Consider the following 22,850-nt stretch of genomic DNA (forward strand, 5'->3'; position numbering starts at 1 on the left):
GTAATTGGGCACTAAGTCTCTGTGGGATAGCATGTGCTAAATATTGGTGTCACACTTCTGCATTCCTATTTCTTGGGCTCTTGGTCTTTTAACTCTTGTTGTCTTGCCCTATAGCTCCAATATTTTATTCTCTGTAGACTGCTTTTGTTGGGTTTCCTACTCAGCATATATCCTTTGTCTGGCTTCTGAGTCTTTTTCTTTGCACACACATAAAAAGAAAGTATTAAAAATGGGCAAGTGCTTTCATAAATGTAAATTCTCTTGTGTGAATTTTCTCCAATATCTGGTCCACCAAGTTCTGGACATTGTAGAAGATCTCCAATTTTTGTAAACAAATTTTGGAATTTATGCTTTCTAATTGCCCTCAGTAAAACCATGGATGTTTTTCAAACTTCTTCATCTGAGCCAAAAGTATGTTTCCAAAAATATCATCTTGATAATTATTTTTTGTTATGTCCTCCGATAATTTCCTCTAGCAGATGATACCTCTTTCTCTTACCTCTATCTCTGGACTCATCTCTTTTTCTGGACTGGAATTTTATTTTTCTAGTTACTAATATTTCCACTTTTCTATCAAGCACATGAAAAATAAATGTACAGTATTTGGAAACAATACTATTTCTTTGATTAGGCAGCTTTTTTTTTAAGGTTTTATAGCTGTTACCTCTATTTTTTAATCCAATCTCCTCCCAAAACTTTAATACATGAACATTTCTTTCAGTCCCAGTATCCTGTTAAAATTGTTCTGTTACATGGATTTCTCCATTCAATTCCAAGTCATTTTTTTCTAGACATTTTACTGAAACTCCTAGGTACGTATAGCTATACCACATCTTTTTTTTTTTTTTTTTCTGAAACTGGCTATACTTTGGCTATGTGCCCAACCCCAAACCAAAACTTGTATTCATCCCAATTTTCACCTTGTCTATAACACACTTTTCTGCCCCAGCTCTTGTGTACATAGATAAATAAATATTTGAGAGAGAAAAAAAAAAAAAAACATCATCATGGGGTGTTTGACCAAAGTTTTCTTCAATGAATTTTATAATCTGGGGTCTTATATCCATGCCATGAATCTATTTTGACTTTATTTTTGCATCAGAAGTGAGATGGTCATTCCATCTGACTGTCCAATTACCCTACTTACACTTGTTGAAGACTCTGGCAGGAAGGTCACACTGCAGGTTTCCAAGATCTGAGCAGACAGGCAGGTAAAGGAGAGTCTTGGAGCGAGGATCCCACATGGTGCGGCAGATCTCTCCTGTCGTGCCTGCTGCTCCCCTCAGCAGTGTATTTCATCAGCCTGCCTGTTCTGTTCCCTGCTCTGTCTCGGGTGAATCCTCTTACCCTCCTGCACATCTAGACTGTACCCTAGTTCTTGTATAAATTAATAAATAAATAAATCTTAAAAAAATTCCCTCTTATTTTGTTGGAAGTGTTTGAAAAGTGTAAATATTAACTTGTCTTTGATGGATTGGTAGAACTTAATCATCGATGCTGTCTGGGCCCAGGCTTTTGTTTGGGGTAAGGTTTTTGATCGTGTTTCAATTTTCTTGCTTGTGACTGGTCTGTTCAGATTTTCTATTTATTCCTTATTCTGTCTCAAAGAGTTGTCAATTTCTAAGACTTTCTCAGTTAATTTAGTTATTGAGACATATAGGTGTTTGTAGTATTCTCTTGTGCTCCTCTCTATTTCTGAAAGATCTTCTAATGTCCCCTCTTTCATTTCTGATTCTATTTATTAGATTTTCTCCCTTTTTTTCTTAGTGAGTCTAGCTAATGTTTTGTTGAGTTTTCAAAGAACCAGCTTTTGGTTTCATTGATTCTTTGCACTGTATATTTTATTCTATTTATTTCTCTCATTTTTATTCTATTGGCTCTTGGTTTTGTTTTTTTCTTTATCTAGAACCTTAATGTGAGAGGTAAGGTTGTTTATTTATTTATTTAAAGATTTATCTATTTATTATAGAAGAACAAGAGTACAGCCTAGATTCGTGGGAGGGCAGGAGGATTCACCAGAGACAGAGTGGGGAACAGAACAGGCAGAACAATGAAATACACTGCTGAAAGAAGCAGCAGGCACAACAGAAGAGGTCTGCCACGCCATGTGGGACCCTTGCCGGCCATCTGGGATCAAACCAGTGATGCAGAGGTTGCAGACAACTTCACAGTGTGGCGCCCAACTGCCTGTGCCACCAGGGGAGGCCCAAGGTAATGTTTATTTGAACGCTTTCTTGTTTCTTGATGTGGACCTGTATTGCTATACACTTTTCCCTAAGTACTGGTTTTTGTTGTGTCCTATCTTTATTTTCATTCATCTCCAGGTAATTTTTAATTTCTCATTTGTTTTCCTTATGTATGTTTATTCACTAGTACGCTTTGTTCAAGTTCCATATAATTATCATCAGGTTTCTGTCTAATATTACAAGTTCTTGGTTCCCTAAGTGGAGAGGGAGTAGGACTCAGCCACTCTTACTGTAATCAGTGTGTCTTTCTTAGACTCTACACAAGATCCCAGACCTGAGTCAGCAAGCATAACCCATTGTGCCAATCTTGGGTGCCACAGAAATCTTTGTCCAAATCCTAGCTTTTTCCAGTGACAGGAATGACTTCCCTTTATCCCTCCCTGCTTCACTTCCACAGCAAACTACCAATCACCCAAATCAGGAAAAAGCAAATTAACAGGTTAATACAGCAAAGTAGGTGATGAGCTGCTGATACATCCACATGAAAGAGTTTTCTCTGGTTGTGCTTGGGTGAAGTACTTTCTAACTGCTGTCTATTCTGCCATGTAATAAAGTCAGCCTGAAAGAGATTTTAAATAATGATGGGCACATTAGAAGCTTATGTTTTTCTTGCTACAATTATTTTCATTTTTATTACTTGATTATTGCAAAGAACATTCAAGAAATACTGAAAGAACACCTGACATGTAGCTAAAAATATTTTCAATCTCTAGAACCTACTAATTTATAATATGCAAATACCAGTTTAAAAGAATAGCAGCTGAATATTACTTTAACAAAATTATTATTAGAATTACAATAAACTAGACATGTAGCAGTTTAAATAGGTTTATCCATTAAAATGTTTTTGAGAAAATTTTATTAGTTTAAATAATTCAGGGGCAAAGATTCAGTTAAAAGTTTGAGCAAACTCTGTCTTTAATAACAGCTTAGATGAGAGAGAAGAGACTTAAATGTTTGGAGAAGAAGGCCTTAGCAATATTTTAAGAAGTAAAGTTTACTTTCCCATAAAATATATCTTTATCAATAAATTTGGAAATGAAAGTAGAAAACAGAATATATACGCAAAATATCATCACTCAAAATCAATTAATCCAATTTAAGTATACTCATTGACATTGATTTTCTTCTTAAATGCTTTTATCTGATATAATTTTATTTTTAAAGATTTATTTATTTATTTATTTATAGAAGCACTGGGTATAGTCAGAAACGCGGGAGGGTGAGAGAATTCACCAGAGCCAGAGCGGGGAACAGAACAGGCAGACTGACGAAATACGTTGCTGAGGGGAGCAGCGGGCACGGCAGGAGAGGTCTGTTGCACCATGTGGGATCCTCGCTAGCGCTAGCGGCTGGGGATCGAACCCACACTGCAGAGACTGCGGGCAACTTCGCAGCCCAGCTCTCAACTGCTGCGCCACCAAGGGAGGCCCTCAGATATATTTTTATTTATTGGATTTCTAAATTTAATAATAAATAGCATAAATGTACAGATCATTTGCATTATGAGGGGAACAACTTATATGAAAAGGATTTCTCTTACCTTTTATGTCCTATTTTGAGAGGAGATGTAAATACATTCACTTTAGTGAATATATCATTCAAGTGCCAGTCTGAAATTCTGAATTTTGAGTCGAATCTTTGCAGGATAAGTCTCACAGTTCATAACAAGTTAGGCCTTTTTTGTGAGTAGCTTTCCTCATCTATCAACTCTTTGAGTCAGAAATTTAGTTTTTTTCCCATGTTTTTTATTACAGTAATCAATTTAGTAGTTTTCCTTTCTTTTCACTATAAGCAGAATTGTAATGACAATCTTACTTACAGTTATTTGCTGTTGTTTTCTCAGATTTATAAATGTAATTTCTAATAACACTTTATTAAGTGTTCAGATAACATCTTACCAAAGGTAATAGATTTCCCTCTTGATATTTTGTTATTTTCTGAATCATCTGTTAATGAGAATTGACCAAGAATTATATCATCTATATCAATTGGTTGATGAATCTATATAACATCTATTATTCTCTCTCAAACACCTACATATATTATAATAATTTTTCAATTATGTTACAAAGAATAACAAAGTAATTGCAGAATGCTTCAGACTTTGTTCTAAACATATCAATACACTTTAGAAAATATTTCACAGAAAAGTCATTAAAAAACATTTATTTTATATATCAAAATATGTTTATTTGCAATAATGAAGTATTTACTTTTTTCCTCTGGATAACTGAGATATTACAGTGTAAAAATATCTGTAGCTATGTATCTATGTAAAAGGTGTCAGTAGAAAGGTGTTAGTAATCATCAACATACCCTGATTAATAGGCTTCTCTAGACAGAAGATCATTAAACTAAATTAAGGACTATATTTTGATTTCTTTTGTGTTAGTAATTTTGTTGTTGATTATGGAATTTTATCAAGTTCAGAAGTATTAATAGGGATTGAAACATGAAGAAAGAACATACACAGGTATATATCAATATATATAGTTCATTTAATTGTCTAAAATCTTCTAATATCTGTATTGTTCTTGATAATTTAGGCAATTTTTTAAGAATAGACAGAAAATTCACAAGTATACTAGAGAAAAGTGATTTTAACTATTAGCATTTGCTGGTTTTATTACAGTTTGTAGAGACTGAAAATACAAATTATCCAATTAAAAGGCGAGCCTAAAATTACATAGAATTCAAACTAGTCACAAGGAAATAAAAAAAAAAAAAAGAAATTGCATTTTTTTTTTTTAGATTTATTTATTTATATAAGCACTGGGTACAGTCAGAAGCATGGGAGGGTGAGAGGATTCACCAGGGCCGGAGCGGGGAACAGAAAAGGCAGTCTGACTAAATACACTGCTGTGGGGAGCAGTGGGCACAACAGGAGAGGTCTGCATGCCATGTGGGACCCTCGCCAGTGGCCGGGGATTGAACCGGTGCTGCAGAGCCTGCAGGCAGCTTCACAGCCCAGCACTCAACCACTGTGCCACCAGGGGAGGCCCAGAAATTGCATTTTTCCACTGTAAAAATTCCTACAACTTCCAAAATATTCATTGGAATTTTAATACATTATTATTGAACTTTTCTGATAACTGCAATGCTCATATTTTCAATACAGGAAATTATTTAGGATAAAAATAAATGAACACTGGTCCTCCCTGATGGCACAGAGGTTAGGTCTCAGCACTATGAAGCAATCTGCAGCCACTACAGCATAGTCCAATCCCTGGCCAGGGACCTGATCCAAATGGTGCTGCGGACCTCTCCTATCTTGCCCACTATTCCCCTCAGCAGTGTATTTCGGTCAGTCTCTGGTGAGTCCTCTAGACCCCTTCCCACCTCTGGCCTGTACCTCAGTTCTTTTATGCACAAATAAATAAATCTTAAAAAAAAATAAGTTAGCAGTAGCTCAAAGTGATTGTACAGTATCTGCTTTCTCTTTAAATTATAACTTTCAGCTGTTTTAATTATAACTTGTGAAGATTAATAGAGAATAATGTGCGTAGCTCAAAATATAATCTAGTTTCTTCTCCTCTGAATATGTTTTTATTAATATTGGTTTCACTATTGCTAAAGGAAGTAATTCTTTTATTGTCTTTATGGAGACATGATTCACATACTATAAAACTTTTCTGTTTCAAAGTGGACAATTGAAATTTTGCATTATCTCAGGGTTATGGAACCTTTATTACAATCTAAATTAGAATGGTTTCGTGTGCCCCAAAAGAAACATTATTGGGGTTAATCTCATCCTACTCCAAACCCCCACTCTTGAGCAACAACTGACCTAATTTCTGTCATTTTAGATTTACCAATTCTGGGCATTTAAAGTAATGGGGATCATATAATACATGTTATATTTTGACTGACTTCTTTTACTTAGAATAGTATTTTCAATGTGTTTCCATGTTGTAGCATGTATTAGTGATTCATTCTATTTAATAATATGACTGTATTACAATTTACTTGTGTTCTCACAAAATGATGACACTGAGTTGTTTCTACTTGGGGCTACTATGAATAATACTGCTATGAAAATGAATTACAAGTTTTGGGTAGTCATGTATTCATGGTCATGGAAATATATGTGTGTGTGTGTGTGTATATATATATATATATATATATATATATATATATATAATCATATGCTAAGTTTATGATTAAGGATTTGAGGAGCTGTCAAAATGTTTTACAAGTATCTTCCCCATCTTACATTGAGGCAGTAAAGCTTTTAACTTTGATATAGTACAACTTACCTATTTTTTCTTATTACTTATGTTTTTAGCATCATATCTTTAAAAAAATTGCTTGAGTCAAGATCTAGAAGATGTACTATATGTTTTCTATCAGGAACCTTACTATTAAAAATCAGGTTTATGGGGCCTCCCTGGTGGTGCAGTGGGTTGAGCACAGTGCTGTGAACTGTCCGCAGCCTCTGCAGCACGAGTTTGTTTTCCCACCAGGGAGACCTCTCTTGCCTAGCCTGCTGCTCCCCTCAGCAGTGTATCTCTGCCTTACCCACTGCTCCCCTCAGCAGTGTATTTCGGTCCATCTGCCTCTTCTGCTCCCTGCTCTGTCTCTGGTGAATCCTCTCAACCTCCCGCACCTCTGTCCTGTACCCCAGTTCTTGTATAAAATAAATCTTAAAAAAAAATCAGGTTTGTGATCCATTTTCAGATTTTGTATACACTATGAGATAAGGGGTTGGACATTATTCCCATCAGTGGATGACTTCTTGTCCTACCACCAATTATTTAAAGAACAATTTTACACTTATTGACTTTTTTGGCACTTTGTAAAAAAATAACTGACTATAAAATATAAAAGTAAGGCAAATTTTGAATTCTCAAATATTTCGTCTACAATTCTGTTTTTAGGCTTTTAGCAAAATAGGTTTTGAAATTTAAACATTGTGAATCTTCCAGCTCTCTTCTTAAGATTCTATTAGTTATTCTGGATGATTCCATTTGCCACATGAACCTTAGTATAACATATTAATCACTGTGAAATATAGACTGTGATTTTACAAAGATTGTAATGAGCCTGAAGAACAATTCTGGAGTATTGTTCTCTTATGTTATTAAATATTTTAATGCGTAGACATAGATATCTTCCCATTCCTTAATATCTTCTTCATTTTTTTTTCCAAATTATTTTGCAGATTTAAATGCACAGGTCTTTTTCCTATTATGCTCAATTGGCCATGTGGGTTGCACCCTGGCCAGGGATCCATCTCACGCTTCAGAGGATGTGGACAGCTTCACAGCACTACGCTCAACCCCTTGTGCCACCAGGGAGGCCCATAAGACCTTTAATAGAAAATAATTTTAATTCAACTAGTCTGCAACAGAGAGAAGAGAAAGAATATATTTTCCAAACGAAGTACCCAAAGTTACCCATTCCTTCATGGGTAAATACACAATCAATTAGGGTTGGCTTAAGGCAGGGCCACTGAGGCCCAACAACTTGCCATATCTCTAAGGCACCTTCTGGCAGGGAACCAAAGGAAAGGTGCAGAAGGGGTCAGACAAGTCTGGAAGAAAAATAGACAGAAAAATACACTTGATCTTAGCCAAAAGCCTGAGAAGCAATGAGACATAAAAATACAGGTCAAGATAAAGGTTACCCTAATCAGCCTCCTCACAGGTCTCTCACCCATTCCTCTGTCTCTTTCAAGTGTCTCCTTCCATGTCCCAATTCCCTAGAACAAGTCCAAGGCCAAGAAGCGAGCATGGCTTCTTTCCTGTTTCTGCTCCTCATGCTTCCTCCAGGTGTTCTCCCTTTAATCTTCTGTCCCAAGTTCTTTTCAGCTTCCCCTCACAGCTTAACTCCATATTCCCTTCGATGAAAGAGGGAACCTGGAACCTCCCTTTCTTTAGGGATTAAACTGTTACTTAGGACAAATCCTGAGAGGAATCCTCAGAAGATAACAAGTGGTGAATACAGATATCTGTTTCCTGAAGAAAAGACTGAGAAACAGTATAAAAGAGAGGCTCAAACCATTCCTTAGAATAAACTTTCTCATATTGCCTGCTACTTCTGTTAGCAATTTATTCAATAAATCTGCCTTTTCCTTCCTCTTATTCTGTCTCTGGTGAATTCTTTCACCCCCACAAACACCACTTCCTTCAATCTTTATGACAACAGTGACTTTGACTTGGGTTGAACCTATTTGGACATTTACCATTGAGAAGATGGGTTATTTAGTTTTATTAGGAAACTATTAATAGGAATATCCTTTATTCTCTCTCTCTCTGTATGCACACCAACTCTATTAAAACCTTTCATACTAAGTCTACTTCCTTTGCCTTTGCATACACCAATGACCAGACCTCTTGCTAAGCACACACCCCTTAACAGTTTGGGCTCCTTGGGTACCCTCAGTCATAAACAAACAGATCCTCACTGTTCCTCTAACAAAACAAGTAGAAGTTTCATTAGTTGCATAACCAGAAAATGTGGAATTCGGGATGCCTGAAACTCCTGGAAGCAAAACTCAAGCATATAAAAAAGTAAGTTTGACATCATTTTTTTCTTCCTGAGTTATCTTTTTTTTTTTTTTCACTCTCTTGATTATATATAAAATAAGACGACAGGGGAAAATTAAGAAACTTATTTAACAATCAACACCTTAAGTCAAGAAAAAAAAATATTGCCATGTAAAGGAAGACAAAAGTCTGAGAATAATGTAGTCAGAAGTCCTTGGGAGGTATTCATGTGTACTCTCTATTATTTGATTCAAGGCTCTCTATAATAACTAATTCAGGATATTTTCAAACAATTCATAGATTTGGATTTCTCTTTATAGTGTAAATCTAGGAGGTGGTTGTTGATCCCTTTCAATTGGGAGACATGAGCGTTAGGAACATTTGCTGGGAGTTTTGTTACAGTATTGATGGTTGACAGTATATGCTTATGTCTCTTCTGACAAAATTCAAGAACAATCTTGCATTGCTGTCATTTCTATTAAATCAAGCCTTTAGAATGAAGATCATGAACAGTGCCCCCAACACACACTCATACATTATGTTTTAGTTATGAAATGATGCTATATATGTTGATTATCAAATTGGATATACTGTCTCAAAACTCTACATTTGCCCACATTAACCTTTATATAAGTTGAGTCAAGGAATCAAGGTAAGAGTTATACATGTATGAACATCTAGTTTCTAGCTCATGTTGGGGTAGTATTTGTCTTATTTAAGTTGATATATTATTTATAAGAGCTAAGGACAAAACTTCAGCTACTGCAATTGAATTCCTCAGATAATTTTAAAAATTCGGTTTTTCCATAAAATCCATTGCTCTAATTTCCCATAGATGATAAAGCATGTGGGCCACAAGTAGAAACCTACACAATTATTTAATATAAAAGTGAAATGCAAACACTACAAATGGACAGATTGGTGAATAGTCACTAAGAGGGAAATTGAAACTCTAAAATGTCTTTGTTTTTGTAAGAGATGTTACTTTACAGCAAAATGCTTTTTCTAGTAAACTGAAACAAAGAAACACTAGTATAAAGACATTCATAATCTCACTGTGAATAAAATCCACTTGTAAATCTTTTTCTTTAAGATTTATTTACTTAATGTGTACAAGAATTGGGATACAGGCAAGAGGTGTCGGGGGTGAAAGGATTCACTAGAGACAGAACAGAAAACAGAACAGGCAGACTGAAATACACTGCTGAGGGGAACAGCTGGGAGAGACAGGAGAGGTCTGCTGTGCCATATGGATTAGCTCACTGCTGCAGAGGCTGTGGATAGCTTCACAGTTCTGTATTTACCCCGTAGGACCACCAAGGAGGCCCCACTTGTAAATCCCTAGAGTTTTTGGCTTATGACCATACTTCTCTACAGTGTCCCTGTAATTGTTGACACAATTGTGTTGTAGTAAAAAGATGTTCTCTGATACCTAAGTGAAATGTTCCCAAGAATGCTTATTTGGGATGCTTTTTAAGGTTTTTCTTAACTTAGTGAATCTTGACATCTAAACATGATAAAAAACATGGATGGATGTTAAATCATCATTTTTACCACAAAAATCTTCAATAACATTTCCATGTCTGTAGTGAGTTGTTTTTGTGTCATTGTTGCTGCTTTCAAATATGTGCTTCAAGATTAATTATACGTTCTTTTGAAAGAAGCAAGCCATCTAAAATGATGTACATGTATTTGTCTTTTTTAGGTAGACTATCAGCTGTAGTTGCTTCCAAAGCATAATGGAATCATGAAGCACCCCCCCCTCAAAAAAAAAGCATATCTTCTAACTTTATTTTAGCATTTCTACTTAACTGCAAAACTAAGCGAGGACTCGCTTTTTGCAGCAAAGAACAGATTTGTCTTCTGGAAGAGAATTGGGCTGGAGCGAATTCGAGTGGCCTATGCTCACATATCCAGGTTAACAGCCTCCTTGTTCTGTTCACAAATAGTACCAATCTAAGAAGAACTTTAAATCTGAGTTGTCTAAAGGGGTTTCATGATTACAGTGAGGCCAAAATAAAGTCTCAAATAATTGAGTAACAGTCAGGAATTTCCCTCTCCTGAAAGAGGAATAAGTTAATGGGTTTTAGGATCCTGTACCAACAAACAAACAATGTATGGTTGAGGGGATAAGCACTTAATCAGAGTTCAAATTAAAAATGTAAAATTTCTGGATATTTTCAGTTAAGAGTAAAGACTAGCATAAGGATCATTGTGGTAAGTGGTATTCTTGCAATTAGGTTGTCAAAGACTTTAATTTTATGGCTGCTGCCATAGCATACAAACAAGAATAGTAAATTTTGCTACAGTCAAGCAAGGAACTATAACAAGAGATGAGTTTCTGATGTGCATTGTCCTATTAAGTTTTAAAACATTAAATTTGTCCCGATATTTCACATGAAGTTGGAAAGATTTATGATAATTAAGTCTAGAGGTAAGGAAGTGTTATTGGGCAGAATGAGGGGCTACCCAAGGTCCCACAAACATGCATGCTTTAAATGTGTTCTGCAATCGACCACATAAAGACAAAATATGTTTAGTGCATAAGACCTTCAGTAGAAAAGAACTGTACTAAAATTAGTACATGATAGAAAGAAGAAAAGTGAAAATATAGTTAAAATAGTTTCCCCAGGAAATATCCAAAGTTACCCATTCCCTCCATAAAGGCCTAGGATGAAAGGGTTGACCCCAAGTGGGGCCATTGAGACCCGAAAGGTTGCCACAAGTCTAAAGCAACTTGTGGTGGGAAAACTAGGAAAGGGGCAGAAGGATCCAGACAAGTCTGGAAGGAAAATTGCCAAATCAAAATACAAGTCAAGATAAAAGCTGCCATTGTCAGCATCCCGTAGATCTCTCATCCATGTCTGTCGTTTTCAAGTGTCTCCATCCATGCCCAAGTCGCTCGTGGAAGTCAAAAGCTGAGAAGCAAGTGCATCTGCTTCTTCACATGTCTCTCTGCTCTAAGTGCCTCTTCCAGGTTTTTTCTCCTTCCTTCCTCTCCCCAGGCCTTTCCCCAGTCTTCTGGATTTTCCTTGCTGCTCATCTCCACCCTTCCTTGGGTAGGGCAGGGAACCTGGAACCTCCATTCTTTGTGGGTACTGCACAAATCCTTAAAATGAATGTAGACAGGTCAACAAGATGATAACTAGAAAGTTGCAGCCCTAGTTCCCTAATGGTGACAAAGAGCTATCAGCAATTTATGGACCCAGGTATCTTTGAAAAATAAAGGAACTAAGTAAGATTTTGTAGCACCCACGTGAATGCATAACAACAAAAAGGGACTGCACAAAAGAAGAGAGATGTTCCCTGCATTTTACCTGTTTCTGTTCATGTCCTACTCAACTTAGTGTGGTTAGACATGGAGGGACTCTCCCAGTACCTAGTGCATCCCTTAAGATGGGAGGGAAAAAAGGGAACTGGCATCCAGCATCTAGGCTTGGCTAGGGACTACATGAAGGATTGTTTTGTTTTCTCTCTCACTTGGTGTAGCACGTTGGATACCAGAGGTGAATACCATGGTATATCAGAACAGCCAAGAGTCTGTAGTTCAGAATCACTGGGGTCCCATGGGTAAAAAAGAGGAACATAGTAGCTGCTTCACAAATTCTGAGAAGTCAGACTTCTCAGCAAACCATGAGCTACTACTGAGATACTAATATCATCTTGGATTATTTTATACATGTAGTTCATTTCATTTGGAAACGGTATATTAGAGACCTATAAGTCATGAAATATAATACAGTGTTGCATTGCTTTAATGCAATGTAAGTTAAACCAGTATAAAATATTATGTATAGCTCAGGAAGCCTGAAAGAGTTAATGGACTTCTGATACCTATTGACTTATTTTAAGTGAATACATCAGATATTGACCAAGACTAAGTCAGAGTGCTATTTTCCTTGAGCACACTCATAATGAAAGAACAGGACTTTGACCTTTAAATTTTCTATTACAAATGTTCTAGTTCATATTTTGTACAATTCTTGCCTCTCTCTGACTGCTTACTGTAATCTGTCCTGTGCACAATGAGTTTGAACATTAGGAAATCTTAGTATATGTGACAAATACAAAAAGACTTCATGACAGCAGGGCATCAGAAATTTGTTACTTTGTTTTACAAAGTATGGAAAAAATGATATCTTAAGAATTCTAAGAATGTGTCATTGTTTTGATGAGTTTCATAGAAAACTACAATGTTCCTATAAAAGAGAAATATATACCTTATAAAAGAGAAATATAAAAGTATGAAAGAGAAATATATACCTTAAAGATTACAGCATCATATTGTCAATGTACACTAAAATCTACAAAGGATAAAAATGAGAATCACCTAACACAGCTTTAAGGTCAAGTGAATGTATTCAGAATTAAAGTTATGAAGGCATGAAAATTATTTCTAATGAGAGCACTGAAAGACATATGTTAAGTGTGAATTTTTTTCATGCTAATTGTTAAATTAATGTGGTAAAAATGTTCATGGACTAGCTTCTTATTTGACTGCCTTAAATGATTTTTTTTATTAGCCTTTATTATGGGATGCTGTAAATATACTAAATGACTGTTCCAGCTAGTTATATGCGAGGCAGATTTATTACACTCTCTGGCTAAAGACGCTGGCAAAGAACCTTTGTTTGAAAGAGATATAACTTATTTGACTTTAACACTTGAAACCTGTGACCTGGCTAATAAACCAAAACAGTAGATAAATAGTTTTATTATATCCTAACAATTACCATGACTATGACCTCTCACCTGTTTAACAGACTCAATGCTCAGTTATACTTCATTGTTTCAGACACTCTTTGTCCTTATAGTAATAAGATTATATGACCACATCTTTAATAGGCTATTCAGTGAAAAAACTGAATTAAGATTATTTTAAGGTAGTCATCAATTACTACAGTAAATTTTATTAGCTGTGTTCTTAGAAAGCAGTTGTATAACTTAATAGCTAGCTGTGCTATTAAGCTAGGCATGCAGATTTCACTTTGAATTAAGTGTATTTGTGCTCCTTGGGTAAATACCTATGAGTGGAATGGCTGTGTCATATGGCACTTTTTTTTTAATATTTTGAGGAAGTTCCACACTGCCTTTGATAAGGGCAAGACAAGTCTACATTTCCAACAACAATATAAAATGGTTAACTTTTCTCTACATCTTCACTAGCACTTGTTGTTTCTGGTCTTTTTTGATACAGGCCATTCTCGTGGGTATGTGGTGGTATCTCAGTGTGGTTTTTATTTGCATTTCCCTAATAACAAGTGGTGACAATAAGTGGTGTTGAACATTTTGTTTTCCCATATACCTATTGGCCATTTATATATCTTCTTTGGAGAATTACCTATTTAGGAATTCTGCCCATTTTTTAATTTGGATTTTCTTTATGTTGAATTGTATGAGCTCTATGTAGAACTTTGATATCAGTTTGTTGTCAGATGTATGGTGTGCAAATATTTTCTGTCATTCAGTAAAGTGTTACTTCATTTTACTTCAGGTCATTTTTGCTGTGCAGAAGTTATTTTTTTCTTAATTTGATGTATTGCTAATTTTCCCTTTTGTTTTCCTTGTTGCTAGGATTGCATCTGCAAAGATATCATTGAAGCTAATATTGTGAAGTATTTTGTCAATGCTTTCTTCTATATATTCTATGGTTTCAGGTCTTAGATCCAAGTTGCTTATCCATTTAGAGTTCACTTTTGTGTATGATGTCATGTATGTAGTGGACTAGTTCCATATTTTTGGATGAGGCTTTCCAGTTTTCCAAACACCATTTATTGAAGAGGTTTCCTTTGTTCCACTGTATATATTTAAAACCTTTATCACAGATTAACTGTCCATATAAGTGTGGGTTTATTTCTGGGGTTTCAGTTCTACTCCTTTGATCTATGTGTCTGTTCTGTTGTTTTAATTATTATGACAGTATAGTTTAAATTCTGGAAGTATGATTCAATGATCCTCTATTTTTTCTATTAATATTTAAATATTTACAACATTTTAGAACTTGACTTTTCTGAAACATATTGCAGAACAGTTGTAAACATTATAATCAGTTTGCAATTTTTTTGGAAGTATACTTTTTTTGTTGTTTGTTGATTTGCATTCAACTTATGAATTAATTTTAGGAACATGGTCTCCTAAGTTATTGTCAGTACCAGGCTTACACCAGCAGGGGGACCTGGGGTGGTGGTCGCTTCCGCCCAAAGATGAGTCACTTCCGCCCAAAGCGGAGGCTGATGCAACAGTAACCGGATGTTGCAAATCCACGTAAAGTGCATGCGCAGGCTTTCCGAGATATAGCCCCTCCCCTAAAATAAAGAGAGTTCCTGCAGCCATCCATGTGAGTAGAAGCATCTTTTCATCCCCAGCCCCTCCGCCGTGTTCCTGAACCCCGTCGGCCTGCAGGCAGGACCGGCAGTGGCGCCCGAACGTGGGACACGAGTACGAGGGATCCTCTGAGGGACCGATCAATCAGTAAGGTAAGGATTAGGTAAGTGATCGGCATCATGGGCAATACCATGTCCAAGGGCCAACTTGTTAGAGCCCTACAACTTCTGCTTAAACATTATGGAACTCCCATTAAGGTTCAGACCCTTAATGATCTAGTCTCAGTCCTCGCAAATACCAGCAAATGGTTCTTTCAGCAGGACACCATCTCAGTAAGAAACTGGGAAAAGGTCAAAGCAGACTTCCTTCTTTACAGGGACCTTTATGGACCCCAAACTATCCCCCCCTGTATTTTTTCTGTGTGGCAGCTAGTCCATGATGCCCTTAGTGATGGGGGAGCAGCTGCTTATGAACTAGTGGCTGAGGTATTGCACTCTGCAGCTCAGTCCGAAAGCAAAAAGCCTGCCACATACTCGGCTGCAGCAAGCTCAGCCACAGAAACCCTCCCTTCTCAATCCTCAAATCCGGGGGTAGATTCCTCTTCAGACGAGGGGAATGTGGAGGACAATACAGACTATCCACCTCCCTATGATAGACCACCCCCATCAACCAAAAATTGGCGGCATCCCTCCCCCACCACTCTCCCCTCTGCCCCTCCACTTAACTCCCATGGCTCTGACCCAGACCTTCCTGGGCTTATACAGTCCCTAACTTCTGTTCTTTCAAGATTTGTACCCTCCAAATCTGAAAATTCTCGGGATTCCCTTCTGGCCTGCCCGGTCTCAGTTGTTCAAAATGATCAGGGACAGCAGGTCCGGCAACATTCAGCACTGCCTTTCCAAGACCTCAAGCTCTTGAAAGAATCTATCAGAGACTATGGACTTCAGAGCCCTTTTGTTCACCAAATGTTAGACACGTTTGAAACCTTTATTATGACACCTAATGACTGGAAGGACACTTTCCGCGCGGTTTTGAGCCCGGGGGATTATCTTTTGTGGAAGGGTCAGTTTACAGAACTCTGTGACCAGTATGCTCAAACCAATATTCAAAGAGGTTTTCCCCAACAAACTAAAGAAATGTTAACCGGGGAGGGTCCCAATTATAGTACCAATCAGCAACAATGTTTATATAATCCTGCTGTTTTTGCACAAGTAGCCTTGGCTGCAAAATCAGCTTGGAAGGCACTGGGATCCAGGGGACAGCCTCACCAATCCCTTACAAAAATCCTTCAGGGCCCCTCAGAGCCATTTGCTGACTTTGTAGCTCGCCTTCTAACAGCAGCCTCTAGAATTATGGGTGAGGGCGAGCCTACCTATATACTAGTCAAACAATTGGCGTTTGAAAATGCTAACAAATGGTGCCAGGAGGCCATTCGCCCATGGAAGGATAAACAGGATATTTCTGGGTACATACGCTTGTGTAAGGATATTGACAGGGCTACCGTTACAGGCACCATCATGGCGGCGGCTCTGCAACCATCAGCCCAGCACCCCCCCCTCCTTTGCAACATGATTCATTGGACAATAGTTAATAATCCCCCTTTCCTTCTGCCAGTTTCCAGAAAGGGGGGTATTCTCCCATCATTCTTGTCTACCAATTCCACCACTGGACTTCCTTCTATAGTGTCTTTCAATCTATCATTCAACAATCAATCCTCCCTCAATTGTAGCTGTCACCTTTCCTCTTGTTGGTCCAGAACCCTCAGCAATTCCTTTGTTGTCATGCGTTTCCCTAAGGTCATTATTATGCCTGTCAATGTGTCTGAGTCTACTTCTCAGGTAATCATCTGAAATCGACAAGCAGGTCCGGCATTGGTTGTTGGCGCCTTGATCTCCATCTTCTCGACGCTGGCAGCTGCGGCCGAGGTGGTCAGTGGCCTGGCTCTATCCAACTTCGTACTCAACGCAGATATCAACAGCCATCTCCAGTCGGACTACTCCAGAGTCTCCAGCACCTTTCTCTTACAAAATTCCATCAACAACCATCTCGCAGTTGGACTACTCCAGAGTCTCCAGCACCTTTCTCACACTAAATTCCATCAACAACCATCTCGCAGTCAGACTACTACAGTTGAATCCACAAGTTTCCTTAATACAGGAAGAAATTGACTTACTGACTTTAACTGCTCATGTTTCTTGTATTCCTACCTATGCCTTCATGTGTGTTACAACTGCCATCCTTTTCAACTATTCCTTTCAAGTTCATACCCTTAATGCCTACCTGCATGGCCCGTGGAACCAAACTTACTCAATTTACTGCACAATTGGCTAATCAAATTCTAACCATTAACAACATCCGTGCTTCAGTACAAAATCCTTGGGGGAAGCAATATCACTCCTAGGTACAATCCTCTTCTGCCTGGAAATCATTTTCTACATCCTGTGGTGCCAGTGGAATAGATGAAAAATCTGCAAGTAGCTCTCCAAAACGTGCGCTATTCTCCATTACAGCCCACTGAAAATCCCAGGGTGTGGATAAACATTGCCCCTGACCACCTGTAGGCCAATGACGGGTAAGATGATGGTGTACCCGTAGCAACCTAAGACAGCTCCACTACCTTACCTAGGATCCTGGTAGTGGGTGGCTATGACGGGTAAGCACGTGAGTACGACTGCCACAACCTAAGACAGGCCCAGTGTGTGTCCCCCTCATCAATAAAGTAAAAATGGGGGAGATGTCAGTACCAGGCTTACACCAGCAGGGGGACCTGGGGTGGTGGTCGCTTCTGCCCAAAGATGAGTCACTTCTGCCCAAAGCGGAGGCTGATGCAACAGTAACCGGATGTTGCAAATCCACGTAAAGTGCATGCGCAGGCTTTCCGAGATATAGCCCCTCCCCTAAAATAAAGAGAGTTCCTGCAGCCATCCATGTGAGTAGAAGCATCTTTTCATCCCCAGCCCCTCCGCCGTGTTCCTGAACCCCATTGGCCTGCAGGCAGGACCGGCAAGTTATTACTCTATATACTAACACACTTGGAAGAAAATTACCTTCTCATAATTTTCAAATATATTTCATGTTTTTTCTGATTCTTTCTATTACCACATATAGCTATGTTCTTATTTCTAAAGGTTTAATTCTTAATTCCTTATAGTTCATTATTCATTATTATTAATCTCTTCATATACTGTTTATTTTCTTACAGTCATTTTCCTTGACACTTAGTATTTTAAGACCATATCAATTAACTCATTAAAAATTAATGGTCATTACTACGACTATTTACAGAGCAGAATTAGTAAGATAATAGATTGTCTCTTTCCACCATCATATACTACTGATATAGCTATTGTGCACACATCATTGCAAATCTTTCCCTATTTTCTCTGTTTATAAAACAGTGCACGCATTTTGTTATTTTCATTTTTAAAATGGGTGAAATACATATATTGCATTCAACTGAGTGTATATATATATATGTATATATACAAAACATGTAAAAAATGAACATTTATAATAATCCACTTTGCAGTAGTCATACATATCCCAAAAAACTATCATGCTTTATACCCTTTAAAGGCACTATAACATTTTTGAAATTCTAGTTATTGACTTTTACTACACTATAGTAATACATTAATAAATAAACCACTGCTCATTCTTACAGCATTTAGATACTTATAGATTAATAGGTGAGAGAAAGTGATGGGGAATGTGGGGGAGGGGAGGGATGTAGAGATGAGGGGAGGGGAGAGGAGGGGAGGGAGAGAAAGCAGGTTATTTTATACCCAGTTTTAATCCAGATCTTACATAGGAATGTTTGGGAGTGGGAATGAGAAACATATGAGGCAGCCTGACTATTCCATCAAAATTGTAGGTAGTAGGTCCTACCTATTGTGAGTCAAACACTGATTAAGAACAGCCAGGGTCAAAGAAAGTTTGATCAATAAATGGTGCTGGGAAAACTGGGTTGCTACATGCAAAAGAATGAAGCTTGACTACTACTTACCATCATGTACAAAAACCAACTCAAAATGGATTAAAGAACTAGACATAAGACCTGAAACCATAAAATATATAGAAGGAAATATAGGCCAAACACTACACGATGTTCACCTCAAAGACATCTTTATAGGCACATCACCCAAAGCAGTGATAGTGAAGGAGAAGATAAACAGCTGGGACTACATCAAATTAAAGAGCTTCTGCACAGCAAAAGAGACAATAACCAAAACAAAGAGAAACCCCACCCACTGGGAGAACATTTTTGCACACAACACTAATGATAAAGGACTGATCACAAAAATCTACAAAGAGCTGATGAGACGCAACAACAACAAAGAAAATAATCCAGTCAAAAAACAGGCAGAAGAGATAAAAAGAAACTTCTCCAAGGAGGAAATGCAAATGGCTAACAGGCATATGAAAAAGTGTTCAACATCACTTGTAATCAGGGAAATGCAAATCAAAATTACATTGAGATACCATCTTACACCAATGAGAATGACACATATTAAAAAAAAAAAAAAAAAACTAGCAGTAACAAATGTTGGCAAGGATGTGGAGAAAAAGGAACTCTCCTGCACTGCTGGTGGGAGTGCAAAATGGTCCAGCCGCTATGGAAAACTGTATGGAGATTCCTCAACCTACTAAAGATAGAGCTTCCATATGATCCACCAATTCCATTCCTAGGTATTTACCCAAAGGCCACAGAAATATTAATTCAAAAGGGCACCTGCAACCCTATGTTTATAGCAGCATTTACAATAGCTAAGCTATGGAAACAACCCAAATGTCCAAAAATAGATGATTGGATCAAGAAGATGTGGTATATATACACAATGGAATATTACTCAGCAATCAAAAAAGATAAACTCATGCAATTTGCAGCAACATGGATGGAGCTAGAAGGGATCATGCTCAGCAAAATAAGGCAGAAAAAAAAGAAAAATACCACATGGTCTCACTCATAGCAGGAATTTAGAAAACCTAAATAAGGGACCAAGAAAAACACTAATTATAATAAAGAAAAAATCAAAATCAATAAGCAACTATAAACCAGAGACACACCACGGGGGGGGGGGAGGAGAGGAGGGATTAGGGTCAAAATAAAGGGGTGGTGGAACCAATGAAAATGCATACATTGTGCAAAAATGAAAAATGATGTAAGAATTACATGAAATAAAATATATTAATAAAAAAATTAAAAAAAGAACAGCCAGGGAATACACAGGTCAAAGTGGAGTGCATGAACAAAAGTACTGATTCAAAACAGACCAGCTTGTCTCTATAGAAACTGTGCCAATGGTGAAGTGGCAAATGGAGACCACAGGGATGAGATGGGAAATGTGTACTGTGGTTCTGTCACAAGTTTTGAGTGTCAGGGCTAGGGTAGACTGTCTTTAACAGTTTTAAGCATGGGAGAAATGTGAACAAATTTCTAATTTATCAATGGGTTTTTTTTAAAGGATTAACTTTAAGGGGAATTTCTGGGACATAAAGCCAACATGGAGATAACTTTCCAGGCAAGGCAAAATGCAGGCATGAAAATGATTGGTGTTTGTAACAGGAAGAGTCAATAATAGTATGATAACTAAGTTCAGCAGAACTTGTTACTTAATTGGCAATGTGGGATGAAATACTCACCAATGTCATACTAAAACAAAAGAGATTGGGAATACAGGAAATGTGTGAGAGGAAAAAAGAAGATGAATTTCACTGTAGTCCTCTGGGGTCTGATAACCCAGTACATTGAAGTTGATACTACCTACACACAATTAGAGAAGTGACTTCTGTATTTGAGATTAAGAATGGCTAATTCAACTAAGTGAAGAAACATCCGTCAGGGGGCTGAGGTTCAAACTCTTAAGTCCTCTCTTTACGTGGCAACATGTGAAGGACCTAGTTTATAGAAGTATGGAAAATAATGAGAATAGGGAAATTTTCAGTGAGAATATTATTTATGAAACTGGCACAGCACATTACCAACCATAAGAAGGGAGTATGGGTGCCTTGGTGGTGTGTGTAGTATGTTAATGTGAATCTCAAGAGTCATATATAGTGTTGTAAACCAATGCTACCTCAAAAATAAAACAAAAATAATATGGCTTAGCTTTGGAAAAGAAGAGTGTAGGAGTTGAGAAAATGACTCCCCAAGTTTGTCACATTTGGGTCAGATCTTGGTGCAACCATAAATTGGGTGACCTCAGGTAAGATACCGAGCTTTGTGAGTACTCTTCAAAAAAAAAAAAAAAAAAAAATATATATATATATATATATATATATATATATATTAGAAAAGTTGTAGGTTCATAGGAAAATTGAGGGGGAGCTGCAAGTATTTCCTTTAAATATTGTTCCCACACATGCATTGCCTCCCCCAAACACATGCAAAAAACCCAGCAGATAGTACATTTGCTACAACTCATGCACCTAGCTTAACACATCATTATCATCCAACATCCATAATTTATGTTACAGTTCACTCTTGGTGTTTTACATTCTATGGATTTGGACACATTTATAAATGACAAGTATCCATCATTATATTACAAGCAGCACTATTGTTTGCCAAAAATTCTTCTCTGGACATCATTTATTCATAAATAAAATATATTTAAAAACATGTATCTTAAAATGCTGCTGTGAAATAAAAATCATGTAATGAATATGAAGCACTTAACATATAGCAAAGTACAAGTTAAAGTAAGCTCTAAGAATTATAAAGACAATAATGTGAAAGGTATTTTCATTACATTTGATATTTATATTATCACTGGTAAATTTTCTCAAAATAACTTTCAGTTATTTTTTAAAATAACTCCATTTTCATTCACCATAAATGTTGAATGGGACTAAACCATAAACCATGAGTAAGAAAAAAAAAAATCAGAGACAGTTGGTATAGATTATGCTTCTTAGAAGAAATCTACCATAAAGGAGCATAAAGGTAATTTAATATCAAGAAATGAGCTTTATTTATTTTAGCAGAAAAAAACAAAGATGGAAGGAGAGATTGATGATGTAGGAAAGAAGAGGGTAAGTAGTCAGATATGCGGAAATGATCCCTGGACTATAACGGCCTGTTCGCAAGTACTTTGACATGAACTAAAGAAAGGTGGAACACATAGAATCTAATTTTGACAAATGTTTTCATTTATAGTTATTTTTCATTTGCATCTTTAATACACAAACAATTGATATAGTGTTCAAATAAGGTCCAAAGAGAGCAGCCATTTTTATATATTGTCAACATGTCCAATTTAATTTCTAGAATTAAAAGTGTTGATAAATTGTAATCAAACAAGAAAATTCACATTGTATAGTCCTGTTTTTACTATAATAGAATAGTCTCCTGAAGCCAAGAAATGTTTATAATAAATTTCAAAGATTTCCTTTAAAATAATAACTGCTTATGGTTTATTGTGAAATTAGTCTATGCCATTTTAACTTAAAACGCTTACATACTAAAAATTAGGTCTTGACATTTCTGAATTTACATTGTAATATTTCTATCCATTGGTATTACATTTGCCACAGAAAGTGTATACCCAGCTAAGTAATATATTGCATTTTACATATTTGCATAAATATTGTACATATCCTAGGTACCCTCTGAAGTCCTCTTTTAAATTTTCTATTCTCTTGTTTTCCAGTAAATTACTATAATCGTTTCTAGTACCATTTCTATGAACCATACCCCCAGGCTCTTTCTTATAAGAGGTAAGATAAATGGCAGCATTTTCTACCATAATCATAACTGAAAGAGACTATAGCAAAAGCCAGCCTTTCC

The sequence above is a fragment of the Talpa occidentalis genome, unplaced genomic scaffold (assembly GCF_014898055.3).
Source record: "Talpa occidentalis isolate TD23 unplaced genomic scaffold, MPIMG_talOcc4v2.1, whole genome shotgun sequence".
Lineage (NCBI taxonomy): Eukaryota > Metazoa > Chordata > Mammalia > Eulipotyphla > Talpidae > Talpa > Talpa occidentalis.